At 40.3% G+C, this 15,797-nt stretch overlaps 1 long non-coding RNA gene across 1 annotated transcript; it reads left to right on the forward strand.

Moving 5' to 3' along the window:
- Positions 1-483: 483 nt before the first annotated feature.
- On the forward strand, positions 484-1,882 carry LOC134077947 (uncharacterized). Its single transcript, XR_009938796.1, has 5 exons — positions 484-554; positions 640-709; positions 1,254-1,428; positions 1,593-1,712; positions 1,821-1,882. It is a non-coding gene; the product is annotated as an uncharacterized LOC134077947 (long non-coding RNA).
- The last annotated feature ends 13,915 nt before the right edge of the window (positions 1,883-15,797 follow it).

Here is a 15,797-nt window from a genome sequence, read left to right on the forward strand (position 1 = left end):
CCTTCACCACTAATCTCGACGTCACGCAGTGGCAATGTCTGGTGTAATGTTCAAAGATGTGATTTCGTGTCCGAAAATATCTGTGTGCGCTCCGCTCATCCTAACGGGGCAGTCACACGCTTGCGTCCGCCAACGTTCGTCCGTTGTTTTCCCATTCACTTTACATTGGCTGGACTTCATTTCATGCCGCACTGAATTGTGGGTCCGATGCGTTGCCTGAGATACGTTGCCTCCGCTAAAAAGTTGAGAAATGTTCAACTTTTGACGGATAGCGCAAGCGCCAGCCAATGAAATTCCGTGTATGCAAATTTTCGAACACTGACAAACCAATCAGTTCGCGTTTATGGAAATGTGACAAAATGAGGCATACGTTGGCGGACGCAAGCGTGTGACTGCCCCGTTACTACTTTCAAAACCATCAGGACAGCAGCAAGATTCGTAGTCTACTACGGGAGATGGAGACCACAAGAAGTAATCAGTTGGCGATTGGAGTTATGCTTCTAATGATGAACTACTTTAAGGAAAAGAAGGAGTTCATCTTGATGCTAGCAGATGTAAGTAGAAACACAATCAGAATTATACGTTTTACATAGTAGTTACAATGTTGTTATGTTGTAGCACTGTACTTATATTTTTAAGGTATGTGCGACAGCAAAATTCAGTCGAGAATGATCTGGATCTTCCAGTGACCCCCGATTGATCATGATAGGTAAGTGAGTGTTAAGATATCTATGTTTTCTGAGTTTTTACAGCTACTAATGTAACAGGCCGGCCAATCTGGTGTTTGACGTGATGAATAGATGACGATCAGAATTGTCACTAGTTGGCAGTCTCGCCAGGCCTCGGTAGGTCTGGGTCACTTAAACAGCACATATTTCATGAAATACTCTCTCTCTCTATTTTTTTTGTAAAAAAAACAGGGATTTTGATGAAAGCTTGAGTTAAGTAAGATAGGCATAAATAGTACACAACTAGGAAACTAATAGGATTGAAAAGAAGGTTTTTTATATGAAAATAAAGTATTCAAGGATCAGTTGTTTGATGTGTTCAATTTGTTACGTTTTTTTTTTTCATCTTCTGAGTATTTTGTACATATATGTAGGTATCATTTTATTCAGCAAAATGTTGTAACTCACCAGCTTTTGACTGGCTCCTAAAAAAATGCCTAGCCTCCCCTTAAAAGGCCTACTTACTAGACTGCATACTGCAGATCAGATAATGTTCTAAATACTGCTTATTATTCCATCTTTCAGGGAATACTTTACTGGAATCATTCAAATGGATGGTTACAATTGAGGGGAAGGTAGCCATTCAGTTGGAAGAGAACCTCAACTTTGTTGATGCACTGTCGGCATACTTCGCCAGCTACTATGTCTTCAACTTAGAATATGAGGAGCCAGCATGTGCAACTCTGGAGTTGATACAGAGGTAAGGAAACATCATGTCTTGTTAAAAATTAAGTACAGTATGATTGTCATTATCAATGATTGTACTTAAGTCAACTTTTGAGGTTGATAAAACGTTTCCATTACATTTCTTCTAACACCTATTTTCACATTTAATGTTCTATGTTCTGTGACTGCTTTGCTTAGATTCTTCTTATTCTTCGCAAGACTGGACAGACAGTGAAACGAAAGGCAGAAACCATCAGCAGCCGAGTGGTGTCATTCATCTCAAAGCTTACCGAGTTTGAGGGGATGAACAGCGACTAGGTAAGAAATCAGAAACATGCATGGACACAATAACATGTAATTAAAATTCAAATATTGCGCCTTTGAGATTCTAAGGAACAGAACCTTGTTTGTGTTCTCTTGTCTTAGTATCCATGGATTCTCCACGCTGCCTGACTTGTCTCTATTGTTGCTGCTTGTAAGTTTGATCGTGTGTGTGTGTGTGTGTGTGTGTGTGTGTGTGTGTGAGTGTGTGTGTGTGTGTGAAAATCTTGACTTTTTTTAACTATTGAAATGCAAAAAAATTATTGTCTTGAAATGCAAAAAGAAAATGTATTTGGGTCAAAATCTTTTGAAAATTGAAAAAATAACAAATACCAAATAAAACATAAACAGATAAGAAACTAAGTACTGATGTACATGTTTTTCCTGTAGTACCTTTGCTCTTGTGTTTAAATGTCGCTTGAATATGTTTAAATGAAAATGTAAATGATATTTGTGTCACAGTTTCTTATGAAATTATTTAATAAAAATATGAAAATGTTCACAATTGGTGTGTGAATGGCTATATCTGTGTTATATATAAATATAGATAAGAACTGAGAACTGCACAGTACTGCAGGCCTAGACCTGTAGCTGAAGACCTACAGTAATGAACTGTATACAGAAATACAGTAGTGACTAGTGATACTGTATATTTGGATTACAGTAGCTGTCAACCTACAGTAATATACTGTATACTGAAATACAGTAGTGCTACTGTATATATGGATTACAGTAGCTTACTGGCAACCGTGCTGCCAGTAAACTACTGTAAAAACCCTTGAAAATGTCTAACAGTGTATTTTCTTTATCTCTCAGTGTTCAATTTGATGACTTCCGATGAAAATCCTGTAGATGGCGCTTGTAAATCAAACTGAAATCTTCCAGTTTGCCTCAATTTTATGACATATATCCTCTTTTCGTCAATCTACGGTTTTGGTCTGCTTTTCTACCTCGTGCACAAGCTGATTTAAGCCTCGTTTGAATAAATTAGGGCAAGATGCAGCTAACTTGAGGTAATGGAATGACTTCAGCCTCAAGTGAAAGTGAAAGTCTACACTAGTTCAAGCCAGGCTATTTCTGTTGAGTTCCGCCTCCTTTAGTGAAGTTGCTGGAAAACCCCCAACCCCCCCCCCCCCACCCCACAGCACCCCTGCACACACATACCACAGCACAACATATGGCACACCACACCACACCACACACAAACCACAAAATATCTCTTACCTTTTTCTGTGCCCCCAGTTGCCATTTTGCCTGTAATGAAAACAGATCACTGTGTCATGTTCTCAACATCATTATCAATATCCAGGAAGAGTTGCCTGCTGCCAATCATCATCAGCAGCACATCATCATCATCCTCATCATCCTCATCACCACCACCACCATCAATGTCTCTCTTTCTCTGTCTTGTTCCCTTCTCTCTCCCCTCTCCCCCAATCTCTCTCCTTCCTCAAATCTCTGTGTTCAGTTGCATCTCATTAAGAGCATTTTGAACTTGTAGCTGCTATAATGTACAATCTGACACTCTGTCTCAAAACAAGGGCACAGTGTATAGTGTATATATAATTGTACACTCACCAGTATGCTCTGCACAGTGTAATTGTAAATACAGTAATTTGCCATTTATACAGTGATATGTATGGTTCATCAACTTAAGGCCTATTTCATAAATAATTTCTGCTCATAACAAAGTGGATCTTACCTCACAGCCTAGTGCTTCAGCTGTGAAGCCCTGTCCTGACTAGAGTCTCTGGATTAGTCCTGTTAGTCCTGACTAGAGTCTCTGGATTAGTCCTGTTCTCTCAGTAGTGCTGGATTAGTCCTGATTAGAGTCTCTGGATTAGTCCTGTTCTCTCAGTAGTGCTGGGTTAGTCCTGATCAGAGTCTCTGGATTAGTCCTGTTCTCCCAGTCCTCACCGGTTCTTGCCGTTAGTATCAGTTTAGCTCAGGTTCATACACTAGTTTACATTCGGTCTGACACGTCGTCCAACAGATCCAAGCATTCAAATGTCAGATCATGACAGGTTATCTCTGACCAAAGAGTAAAAGTCCAACTCAGGTGTTTGTGGTCTTCATGTGTTTAATGATTAATCTCCACATCTAAAGACTACAGACTTTTAGACCCTTAAGTTTCCATACAGCAGTAATCCACTGCTGGAGTTGGAGAGAGTGAAGGAGGAGAGCTCATCTCCGAGTTGGGCTTGGCCCCTTAGCATGGCCGTAACTACCATTGAGGACACAGAGGTCATGTCCTCGTTTTTTTTTGTTTGGTAAGTTTAGTTTTATGACTTTTATAACGTTTATAAAAGTCTTGTTCCGTACTGCTCAGTGCACACACACACTACAATCTAAAACACACAAAACACCCTAATAAAACACTAGTGCAGTGTTTCTCAAACTATGGGTCGCGCAAGGTGGAGACAGCTGGTCCACGAGGCATGGAGTGAAATTAGGTGCTTCACCATGGCCGTTGAGGACATCGATGTCATGTCCTGTATTTTTTTGGTCAAGTTTTGTTTTAGAACTTTTATAACATTTATAAAAGTCTTGTTCCGTATTGAACTGATACGGAACCAGCGGCGTCATTAGATCTGGGCATCCGGATGTCTTGGGGATAGCCCCGGATCTCCGTGCCTTACAAAATGATGAAAATCGCCACAGGGTTTTTTTTATAAGGTTCGAATTGAATACCACGGTCAGCAGCCACTAGCCTGACGTGATTTGCTGCAGCTAGTGGCGTCTAGATTTCTAGGCTAAGCAGTCACAACTGCAATATTGTTACTAACGCTGACCTGGCGTTCCTTATGGAGTAGGGAAAAATTGTTGCAAATGCGACATCAGTGTTCCATGCTTCCCCTCTGACGGACTGACTGCCAGTCTCTGTAACTCACTACTTTAAGACCGTTCATTTGGATAACAAAGAGATAAACTCATGGATTAAAGTGAAAAAAACTCATCTGACTGAAATGTTTTTGTCCAAAAAATAAATAAAAATTGACACACGCAAGTGAGGCAAATCAAAGGGCCTTAGCGTAGACCTACATAAAAGGGCCATACAGACTAATTGTACCCTCCGTTTACAAGTGACACATTTTAAAGTAGGCCTAGCTATTCAATACTGCACACTGTTGCTTATTAAGAGTGCTCCGAGGGCCGGCCATAGCCCGTTGGCCGCCCCCCCCCCCCCCCCCCCCCCCAAAGAAAAATAGGGGGTTGGGGGTGTCACTGTCACCCTCGAGAAAATGTATTAAATACTGTTATGTATGCATAAATTCTGTGCACTTTCAGTCAGAGTTTAGGGCCAGCATTATGCCTAAAATGCATGCATGTCTCCAAAACATTCCTCACCTGTTATCAGACATGCATGAAAACAATTAAAACTCACAGCCATTGGTTAACCGTCAGATAGGCCTCTGTTATTGAAGATTTGGAGTAATTGATTTGAAATGTAATATGCTAAAGAATTCTGATGTTTTCTTATGTCAGGATATAATTTGGTGTAACTCTACTTAGTGTGATTAGGTGACATGTTGTTTAATTAAAGGTGCATGTCACTTTAAGACGTTTTAGTTGTTGGGTAAGAACGTGATGCACGGCAGAAATGTTAGGAGTACCACGGTATTTCTGACCGTGTTGGTCGTGTCAATTGTATGAGAACTGTGCTGTTTGTTACAATAAACATTCAAGAATATTAACTGGAAGACAAGACGTTTTTAAAAGAACACGCGTCAGTCATAGGACTCCTAGCCTATTATATAAGTTTCGTTTATTGGAAACGGACCTACGACTTTCTCTTTGAAGAAGACAAATTAGGCAAACTGTATAGACATAGCCTAAGCTACTGGATCCTTTTGTATAAATTAACATTGTTGGCTTATTATAATTATTTTTAGAGAAATTAGCAGTTAAACTAAACAGTAGGATAGCCTAATAGTGGCGTGGCGCAGACACACACTTTTCCATTGTCTGTCTCTGCGTTTCGGGCGCACCCGACTCATATTAATAATGACCGAAAGTAGGCTATATCCATGTTCTTTTTGACTATTCATCTTTAAGCTCCCCAACACTGCCGACCTCTAAGTAGTCTAATTTGATGAGATCGGGGAACTAGCAAATGCGGACAAGAAGTCATCGCAAACAACGCAGAACTTTGCGCAGCTAGTGCGTGGATGTCCTGAAGCTATTCTATAGCTTACTATTATAATTGGCGAAACTACTGTTTATTTTCATTTTACTTTTATGAAGAATAATTAGCCCAAATCATAGACTAATTAAACCGAAAAGACGACAGCTTTCCTGAACTTCTGCAAAGCTTGTTTAACCTACAAAAGCCTAATAAATCAAGAGTGTTCTTTCATCTGTTTCAATTGGCCTTTCTCTCGTTTATTATTGTATAATTATGATGATGATGATGATTATTAGTAGTAGCAGCCTAATAGTGGTAGTAGCCTAGTAGTAGCCTAATGTTCATCAACGCAGTTGCACGAACGCATTTATTTATTTATTTATTTATTTTGCGCACAACGAAGATTTTAACATAGGCTAAAACACAGGCCTATCACAAAACAGGGTTCAACAAGAGGTGTAACCATCACTGCAGCTTGCAAGGGAGATCGCGCCGCACCCCCCCCCCCCCCCCCCCCAATATTTTCTCCCCGGATCTGCATCAATCTCATGATTGACCTCTAGCGCCTCCGGTTGACGGAAATCCGTCATATGACGGAAAACTTTAATCCATGTAAACTTACTCACGTAACCTACCGGCTCTGTAGGATAGATTATCGAAACGTTCTGCACAAGCATTCGTTTTCCATGAACTTCCATTAAGTCTACTAGAACAGTAGTCAATAGTAGTAAACACATAGTAGCCTACAACAGCAATAGTGAACACTGCTAGCTGTAGGCTATAAAACGAGTGGAAGAGCCAGCCTAGCCACAGGTAGTCCTCATAGGCAAATATACCAATGATATCCATGCAAACTGAAAATTGGATTAGGAGTTGTGTTGGATTAATCCATTTACAGCATTCATTCACCATGTCACGTGCAGAAAAAAATGTTTGGGTGTGAGGTTTCCCCCTCGTAATCCCCCATAAATACCAGTAGCCTACCCTAGGCTAGCCTAGATCTAGTGAGGGAAATTAGCTTTATTTGTTATTAAAATATGATGAGGAGGACCCCAACGAATTTCCTTCCTTTCCTTCTCAAAGTACGCTGAAACGGCATCTTTAACAGCCCAATTATCAAAATTTTCCGGGGGAAATACCCCGGACCCACGTAGGAAAAAAAAAACAAAAAACCTTGGGCTATACACTCTTCGGTATTTTAAGAAACTGCTCAATGCACACACACACTACAATCTAAAACACACACAAAACCCCCTAATATACACGCGCAACGTGGAGACTGCTGGTCTGCGAGGCATGGAGTGCTTCACCTGATGATTTGCAACCGCGGACAGACATAAAAATAAAGTAAACGTTTCTGCAATCAGGAGGAAATGCTTTCTAATTTGATGTGATTAAACAAACATAGAGCCATACAATTAGGTATGAACGTCATGGGGTATGAACGTCATGGCCGTAACTAAAATGTTGATGAAAATGATCAAAGGGCTCAGAAGAACCCCCTTAGCATTTCGGGGTGCCCAACATTTCTAGCAATGGCCCTGACCTCGGTATTTAAAAAATCCTGGTTACGGCCCTGGGCCCTTAGTTCCAGTGAAAGGAACTCTGCATGCTTCAGCATTTACCAAGAGATTTTTGACAATTACATATGCTCCCAACTTTGTGGGAACAGTTTGAGGATGGCCACTTCCTGTTGCAACATGACTGTGCACCAGTACACAAAGCAAGGTCCCCAAAGACATGGAAGACAAGAGTTTGGTATGGATGAACTTGACAGGCCGGCACACAGTCCTGACCTCAACCAAATAGAACATATTTGGGATGAATTAAAGCAGAGACTGAGAGCCAGTCTCCTCATCCAGCCCATACACACACTCCTAAACCTTGTGGAAAGCCTTCCCAGAAGAGTTGAAGCTGTTATAGCTGCAAAGGGTGGACCAACGTCATATTAAGCCCTATGGATTAAGAATAAGATGTGACAAGTTCATATGGGGGTCATGGCAGGTGACCCAATACTTTTGGCAATATAGTGTAGAGTCCACCCGCCTTAATTAGGGAGGAGCTAGCCTACATGATGGGTATTATTGGAGCAATAGAACCTGCTCAGAGTGAGTGGAGTTCCCCTGCAGTCGTGATTCCGAAAGCTGCTCAATCCACAAAGTTTTTCTTAGACTTTAGAAAAGTGAATCTAGTAACTAAAACGGATGCCTTTCCCATATTGCGGTTGGAAGACTGTATAGATAGGATAGGGAAAGCTGAATTTGTAACTAAACTGGATTTACTGAAGGGCTATTGGCAGGTGCCCCTGTCTGCACTTGTGCAGGAGGTATCTGCCTTTAGTGACACCTCATGGGTTATACCCATGGAGGTATTATAAGAACTGGAGAAAGTGAACAAGTCCCGCCCCCATTCATTTCAATGGGAATGCTCGGCTAGTGAAAAGTGCCAAAATTGAAAGATTTGTTCACGCTTCAACATGGCGTTTCAAGGGGCTTGTTTCCGGTGCCGTTTTACTTAGCCAATTAAGTGCCAGGTTACTGATTGACGTAAGGTACAGAAGGAGAGCTCGTGCCCACACTAAGCTCGTGCATGAGCTGAGAGTGGAACAGTCACCAATCAGCATGAGGAGAAATCGGGAGAAATGGCACCGGACATGATGTATTTCTGGAAAATGGCGACGAGGAAGTGCCTTGCTAATCGGCGAAGCTAATCAGTCAAATCCTGACCCCCTGGTTATACCCATAGACATGTATACAAAGACGTCACAATCGACTCTAGAACGTACGACAATAGCGCCGCCATATTGGTGAGGGCAACAATCAACCGATAGATCACTGGGAGTCTAAGGAGAAGCAGGTGTCCCTGTGGGCTTTGTACAAACCGTAGCGCCTTCTACACATATGAGGATGGCAATGTAAAATTTTACGTTGTTGTAGTATTTGGCAGTCTTAAAGGCTTGTAGAGAACAAGTTTGGCTAGTAGTGACTAGTGTAGCAAGTCTAACCATGGTTTTGATGTGAATTGAAGGCAAATGGATTCTGAAATGAAACAATACTCATGTAGTCACTTCGTTATAGTAGTATTGATACTGTATTATTAACCTGTCTAATGTTTGAAAGTAAGTTAGCCTAGTTTGTTGCTGCCATAATGTAATGTGAGTGAATTAACTAAGCAGCCAGGGCATGATAACTTCAGGAAAAGTGTCCATGTCTTTGCCCAATTGAATTGTTAATGTCATTGTCTGGAGTCATGTCAAGACAAAGGTTTCCACTTGTCAAACTGTATTATCTGTCTCCTATTAATGTTGTCAAATGCGGTCATTTGGACTTCCGGTGGGACGCACAGCGAGATGGTCACATTGAGCTCCTGCCAAATGCCAATCCCTGCGAAGCAAAATGTAAGCAAACGGCTCAAGACTAGCCCAAGTAGCCTACGTCACTAGCTAGCCTACCGCCTGAGGACGTCGCCCAGCTAATCAAGCAAACGGTTGAAGCGGAGAGAAATGCACTACGGGACCTAGTGACAGGAATGCTGAGAGAGACTTTGGGTAAAGCACTAACCACGATTGAAAATCAAATTACTGAAAATGGATCTTTACTAAGATCTCTAACTAACAAAATAAACACCCATGCTAAGAAAATGGAAGGCATCTCCGCCAGAGTTGATACAATGCAAGGAGTGCTTCGACAGAACAAAAAGGACACCAACCACTGTCTCACAGAACTCGATAGCCTCAGAAATAAAGTCACGGAAATGGAGGATAGATCAAGGAAGAATAATGTTGTTAAGACTTTATTTGTTAAGAACACTATTTGAATGAATAGTTACGAAGGTCAAAGGAATAAGTTAAAATAATAAGTTAAATAATAATAATAATAATAATAAATAAATAAATAAATAAAGTAAAAATAGACTACATCTCGTTATGATTTAAGAATTGCATTGAAATGGACTTCATTACCCAAGATGCATTTAGCAATGGCACAATGAACGTGATTCACGTAAAGGTATGTTTTAGGTTTCGATTTTGGCAAGCAGCCATCTTTGTTGATTTGCTGAGCAAGCACGCTGTATGTATTGTACCCCTTTTTTATTCACTAAAAGTTTTAAAACGGAACTACGTCTCGCTTCGTCATTCTTAGTTGCTAAGAAGATAAATGTACAACTAAAGATTATCTACAAGGGGGGAAAACTGTCGTTTGATTCAGCAGAGGAGGCTGACTCGTTCTTCGCACAACAAAACTTCGAGTCAACATTGCAGAATGGAGATGGAGAGGCTAGCATTAGGCCTACATCGTTATCCACAAACCAAGACGCCAATTCAACAATACTGACTACAACATCACTACTGAATCACAGAACTTTGCAGACATGGAATAAATACAGGCCAACACGTTATAAGCACACGGTATCAGATTTGCATATTCATGTGTTATGTTTAATTACTGCTTATCTGTTCAGTTAGAATTTTGAACGACTTCTGTCTTAACTTTGTTTAGGCTGTATTTGTTGAAGCAAAGGTTACCAAGTTAGCTGAGTATTTTGTATTTTGTGCAGTGTAAGTTCTGTGTCATAGATTTTTTTTTTGCATTTGAATATGCTTCCATAGGCCATTGAATGCTGGGCGTGTCCAAAAATACCACATTTTCAAAAAAATATTTTGAGAAAATGGGGCAGAACAAACATCATCACAAGTTTCTGATATGTTAATAATAAACATCTCATGTTGGTAGATGCTATCATTTTTTTGCAATAGCATTGCAAAAATGCCACAAAATGGGTTTTCATCCATTTTCAAGCTTTAATATCTTCCACACTGTTCACCAAATAAGGACAGTTTTTTTAACGCAATATACAGGACATACATTTGAAAGTCTGTATTCAATATCAAGGTTCTAGCTTAAATATTAAACTTTCCACAGGCATTCAAAGATGCTGCCACAAGAGCATAGAGTCAAATTTTCAACCAAATTCAAGCACCAGAAATGCTATACCCAAGCAACACCCTTGGAAATCCATATTCCTCAAGTCATGGTAGCGTATTTTAAGCCTGGGAAGTTTGAATGAACTAGCTTAAACACTTCTATAGTATTAGCAATTTGAAAATGGCTCTTCAGAAAACGCTGCTTATAAATGTAGGGGGGGAGGGGAGTAGTTGCTAAAACCTGTTTTGTGACAAAACTGTTGGGAGTAGAGAGCTTATACTTGGGACTACACTTATTAAGAAGTGTGTGAACAACCTTGATTTTTTTCAGCCAAATCTGTGACGGTCGAGTGGGGACATTTGTACGTACGTTGTATGTCTTATCTCCCCGTTTTCATTAATCTCAAAAAAAGACTTAATATTTCTCCTCATCTTCTCCTTGAAAAACAAATCCTCAAGTAAGGAGTTATTCATTCTCCAAATTGTATCTCCTCTGTCTCTGTTCATATTTATATCAATTAAGACTGGTGCGTGATCTGTTACTGATATGGGTAATAATTCACATTTGGAGACTTTTGCGAAATCATTTTTAAACGTAAACACATAGTCCAAACATCTAATAAACCAATTTCGATATGAGCTTTCCTCAATAGTATAGCTGCTTGCTCTGTTTTGTGTTTTATACTACTTTGGGTATCTACTCTCTGATTCATTACCAAATTGAAATCTCCTGCCATTATCATTATACCCTTTGCCTCCATCATTATCAGCGATAATAGTTTATTTATCAGACCTACTTCTTTTCCTGGTGGGTTATAAACATTAATCAAGGTTATTTGATCTTCTACTTCACCAATTACTGCCACATATCGTCCTTCCTTATCTCTGATACATTTTTCTTTTTGCAACATAAGGTTATTTTTAATGAGTATTGCTACACCCCTTTTGGCTGTTGTATGAGAAGAATAGTACACTTGAGCTCCAGCTAACTTCTCTAATTTTACGTGCTCTACTGTACTAAGATGAGTTTCCTGAAGAAAAAGGATTTCCCCTCCTTCTCTCAAATTGAAGTACCTGTTTCCTTTTTATTGGATTATTTAGTCCATTTGTATTGAGAGAGATTAATCTAACCTTCCCCGTGATATTCCATTTAAGGAACTATTTTCCCCTCCTCCATAGTTATATTCAAAGCCACTAAACATAAACTACATACTGCATACCAAAATAAACAAACAAAAATACCAAAAACCCCAATCGTGAACTTCCAATAGTCACAACCTCCTCGTGGTTGCAAAATGCCTTCCACCTTCTGTTGTGGAAGAAAGGGGTCTTACTGAATAAACCCTGCCGCAAAGTTGTTCCTACAGGGCTATGACAGGCCCCTATGTGGTAAACAGCAGATGAGATGTCACATGATCTCTCCCAAATATGATTCTTTTTTTTTTTTTTTTTTTAATTTGTACCCTTCTTTTGTTCTAATATGTGGTACACTTATTATTGACCTTCTGGAGGGAAGTGGAGTTTACATTGTCCTCGTTGGTCCCTGCATGGTATAGCCTCCGATCCGTGTCCAAGATTAGGCCCCGTTGGCGTAGCATGTTCTCCGCTCCTTTTGGCGTTTCATAAACCATAGACCCGCTGTCTTCAAAAACGTTCAGCTTGGCTGGATACGTCAGGTGCGTTTTAATGTTCTTTTCCTTCAGTAGTTTTCTTATTGGGCCATATCTGTTTCTTTCTTTCTGCACTTTATTTGTGAAGTCATGAGAGAGATAAATGCGGGTTCCCTCATACCTGATCTCCTGCTTTGTCCAGGCCGTTTGTAAAACTCTTTGCTATAGTGTTGATGGAACTTAAAGGAACACTATGTTATTCCCTTAACTAAAACGAGTTGATATATACCTCTCACGTTTCAATGCGTGCACTCACTGGCTCTGGCATGCGGCACAACTTTGATAGCACTTGCTGATGCTAGCCCAGTTCATTTTATTAGGATCCAAACAGAGATCACACGACCAAGTCCTCACTCTTGCACTTTCAGTTTCACTTTGGAGTGAGGAAATTACTGCGCCACACAATTACAGTGAGTGTAATTTAACATAATGTGTCTTTGTTTGACAGCAAAGTGTAGCATTTTAAAATAACAGGTGAATGAAAGGTTGAAATCTGGGTGTAAATTAACAGCAAACTTTTAGAGTGTAGGGGTCAGAGTTCAAAGGGCACTAGTAGGAGTTGCTGCTGTCATCAGAACAAGGCCATCAGGGTGGCTGTTACATCATATCATGAGTTATACTGTATCTATAGCAAAGGGCATTACACAGGGAGTAAGACCTGAACTCTGAATTGGACATGAAGGCAGAAGCATGTTCCCACACTACAGAGACATGTTCTTACAGTTTACACACTCATGTACAGAGAACAGAAGCCCATGCTCAGAGGAAGAAGCATGTTATTATAGAACAGAATCACATGAATAGGAACAGTACTAGGGATGCAAATTATAGATTAATTAATTAATCATTAGTTGATTGACCTTATCGATTGATTAACGATTAACTGATAAGCAGGGAGTTGCAAAGAAAGGCTGCACCTCCGCCACAGATTATTAAACACTGTTATTATACGGCTCTCTAGAATGTTGAGGGAGCTCCCATTCACTTTGAATGGGCCTCCCAACGTTCTACGGTCAGTTATTTTTGCATAATCACCGCTCCGAAGGTATAATGACCGCTGCCAATGGCAACGGGTTCACTCCGCTAGTTGTTGAGAAAGCCACGAAACGGTAGCCAAGTCATTGCTAAAGACACATTGAGATGAGTTTCTTTTCTCGTTTTGGCAAGTAGCCGTATAATAAGCACGATAATGTATAGAACGCCGGTCATTATCTGAAAATAATTCCCTTCAGGACGCGGGGTTCAGTTCAACCTGTCGGGAATTATTTTCCGATAATGACCGGCGTTTTATACATTATCCCTTACGCATCTCCCTGCAACATGACGCCCGTGAGAATCTCGTGTTACGTTCAAGTATGTCCTGTGGAAAACTGTCTTAGTCTGCCTTGTTCAATTAACCGAATAAATTCTCATCAACAATTAATCGATAGTCGACTAACCGTTTACATCCCTATAGGTACTAATCTAGACATGGACAATGTAAATGCTGCAGCCACTTAGCCTGGTAGTAAAGCAGACCCTGGAATCTTTCAGATTAAGGATCTGGCCACGAATAATGAAAGTGGCCCAACTCTAGGGGTGGCACCAAGCATGCATTTGAAAATCTCACTGCACGCAATTGGATAACACTACGACGACCAATGATTCTGGACTTTGATGCAATTGGATAACACTACTGATTTCGAAGGTTGAAGCGCTGTCGTCATCAGTTTAGCTCGCCCATAGCCCGCCTATATCAGACACACCGATTTGATTGGTTACCCCGGATGGTTAGAGTAAACGTAACGTGCATTATTGCTCGTGGACAGAGTATCTTGCGGACACATTTCAAATTGTGCTCTCGCGAGAACTCTGGATTTAGGGTAGCAGCCGCATGAACAGAATCACTTGTATAGGAACAGAACCGTAGGTACTAATCTAGACATGGACACATGTTCACTCTATATGTAAATGCTGCAGCTGCAAATGAAGCTCCAATTCTCCATGACGGGAATGATAAAGATCATGAAGCCTTGTGTGTCATGTGACTGCATATCACCCATGTGTTTAAAGAGGAATAATGCAGGATTGGCGATTTCATCTCTGGTTTCAGTTTCGTTTTTCATTTTCGCTCGTTTTATGCTCGCATATTTCTCTGCAGAGCTTCCCCGACAGCTTTAGCGTGTATATTTATACATATATAGGCTATATATAAATATATAAATTGCAAGCGTGGTTCTTCTTGTGCCTTTCGCGTCTCTGACTTCCAGATGTAAACAGCAAACGATCGTTTATCAGAAAGTTGCGAGGTTGTAATAGCGGAGAGGGACACTAGGGGCGGGAGGAAATGTGACTGTTTTCGATAAAACTGGTCAGTCAAGCAAAACAACGATTTCTAAGCGATTTTATGACTATGAAAAAGTTGCATAGGGTCTCTTTAATACAGAGTGTACATGTAAAACTGTACATGTATATAGGCCTAGGGAATGTTTTAGAAATAATTAACATAACATTGTATGACAGTGTATATTCATTCAGGTTTTGTACTTATATGCTATATAGAACTGAGTTATTAATGTTGCCTTTGGTGTGTCAATGTTTGATTTGTAATGATGTATGTATGACATGATAACTAAATAAGTGATAAAATGTGGTGTTTTGAAAGACTATGTTCACTCTGCATGACTCGGATTCACTCACGCCTCTAGAGGGTGCTGTTGCTCCAGATATATTGTTTCTGTTTCTATTATGATTTTCTGTGCAGGCTGATGAGTGGACATACTGTATGATCCCCTGCTGAATTCCAATCACTTTCACTAAAGAAAAGCAACAACTCCTAAATCCCAATCACGTTCACTAAAGAAAAACAACATCTCCTAAATCCCAATCACTTTAGGAAGACAACAACTCCTAAAATGAGAGAAACATCTTGTTGCTATTGCTGATGTCATCATTTGAACACAGCCAATGAGTGTGTTGATGGTGTCAGTATCAAACGATGCATGTTGTTTTATGAATGAATTGTGTTCCCCATTCTTGTGCTCTTCTGCTATGGAGCCTTAGGAGGCTCTTGTGATCAGAGTAAACTGTAGAATGTTCAGGTCTTCCCCAACAGGAGACGTCTGATGGCAGCATTTGTTGCCCAAAACCTTATATATATGCCGTATAATGTGCATGCTGTCCATACCACTCACCTGTACCACTCACCTGCCCTGGACAAATCATCAGCAACTGCTGCAGTGTGTGCATAGCACAGACATAAAGACCCCTGAGTAAGTGAGTGAGTACGAGTATTTTAGTGTGTGTGTGTGTGTGTGTGTGTGTGTGTGTGTGTGTGTGTGTGTGTGGAGTCTCTCTCTCTCTCTCTCTCTCTCTGTGTGAGT

The sequence above is a fragment of the Sardina pilchardus genome, chromosome 4 (assembly GCF_963854185.1).
Source record: "Sardina pilchardus chromosome 4, fSarPil1.1, whole genome shotgun sequence".
Classification (NCBI taxonomy): Eukaryota; Metazoa; Chordata; class Actinopteri; order Clupeiformes; family Clupeidae; genus Sardina; species Sardina pilchardus.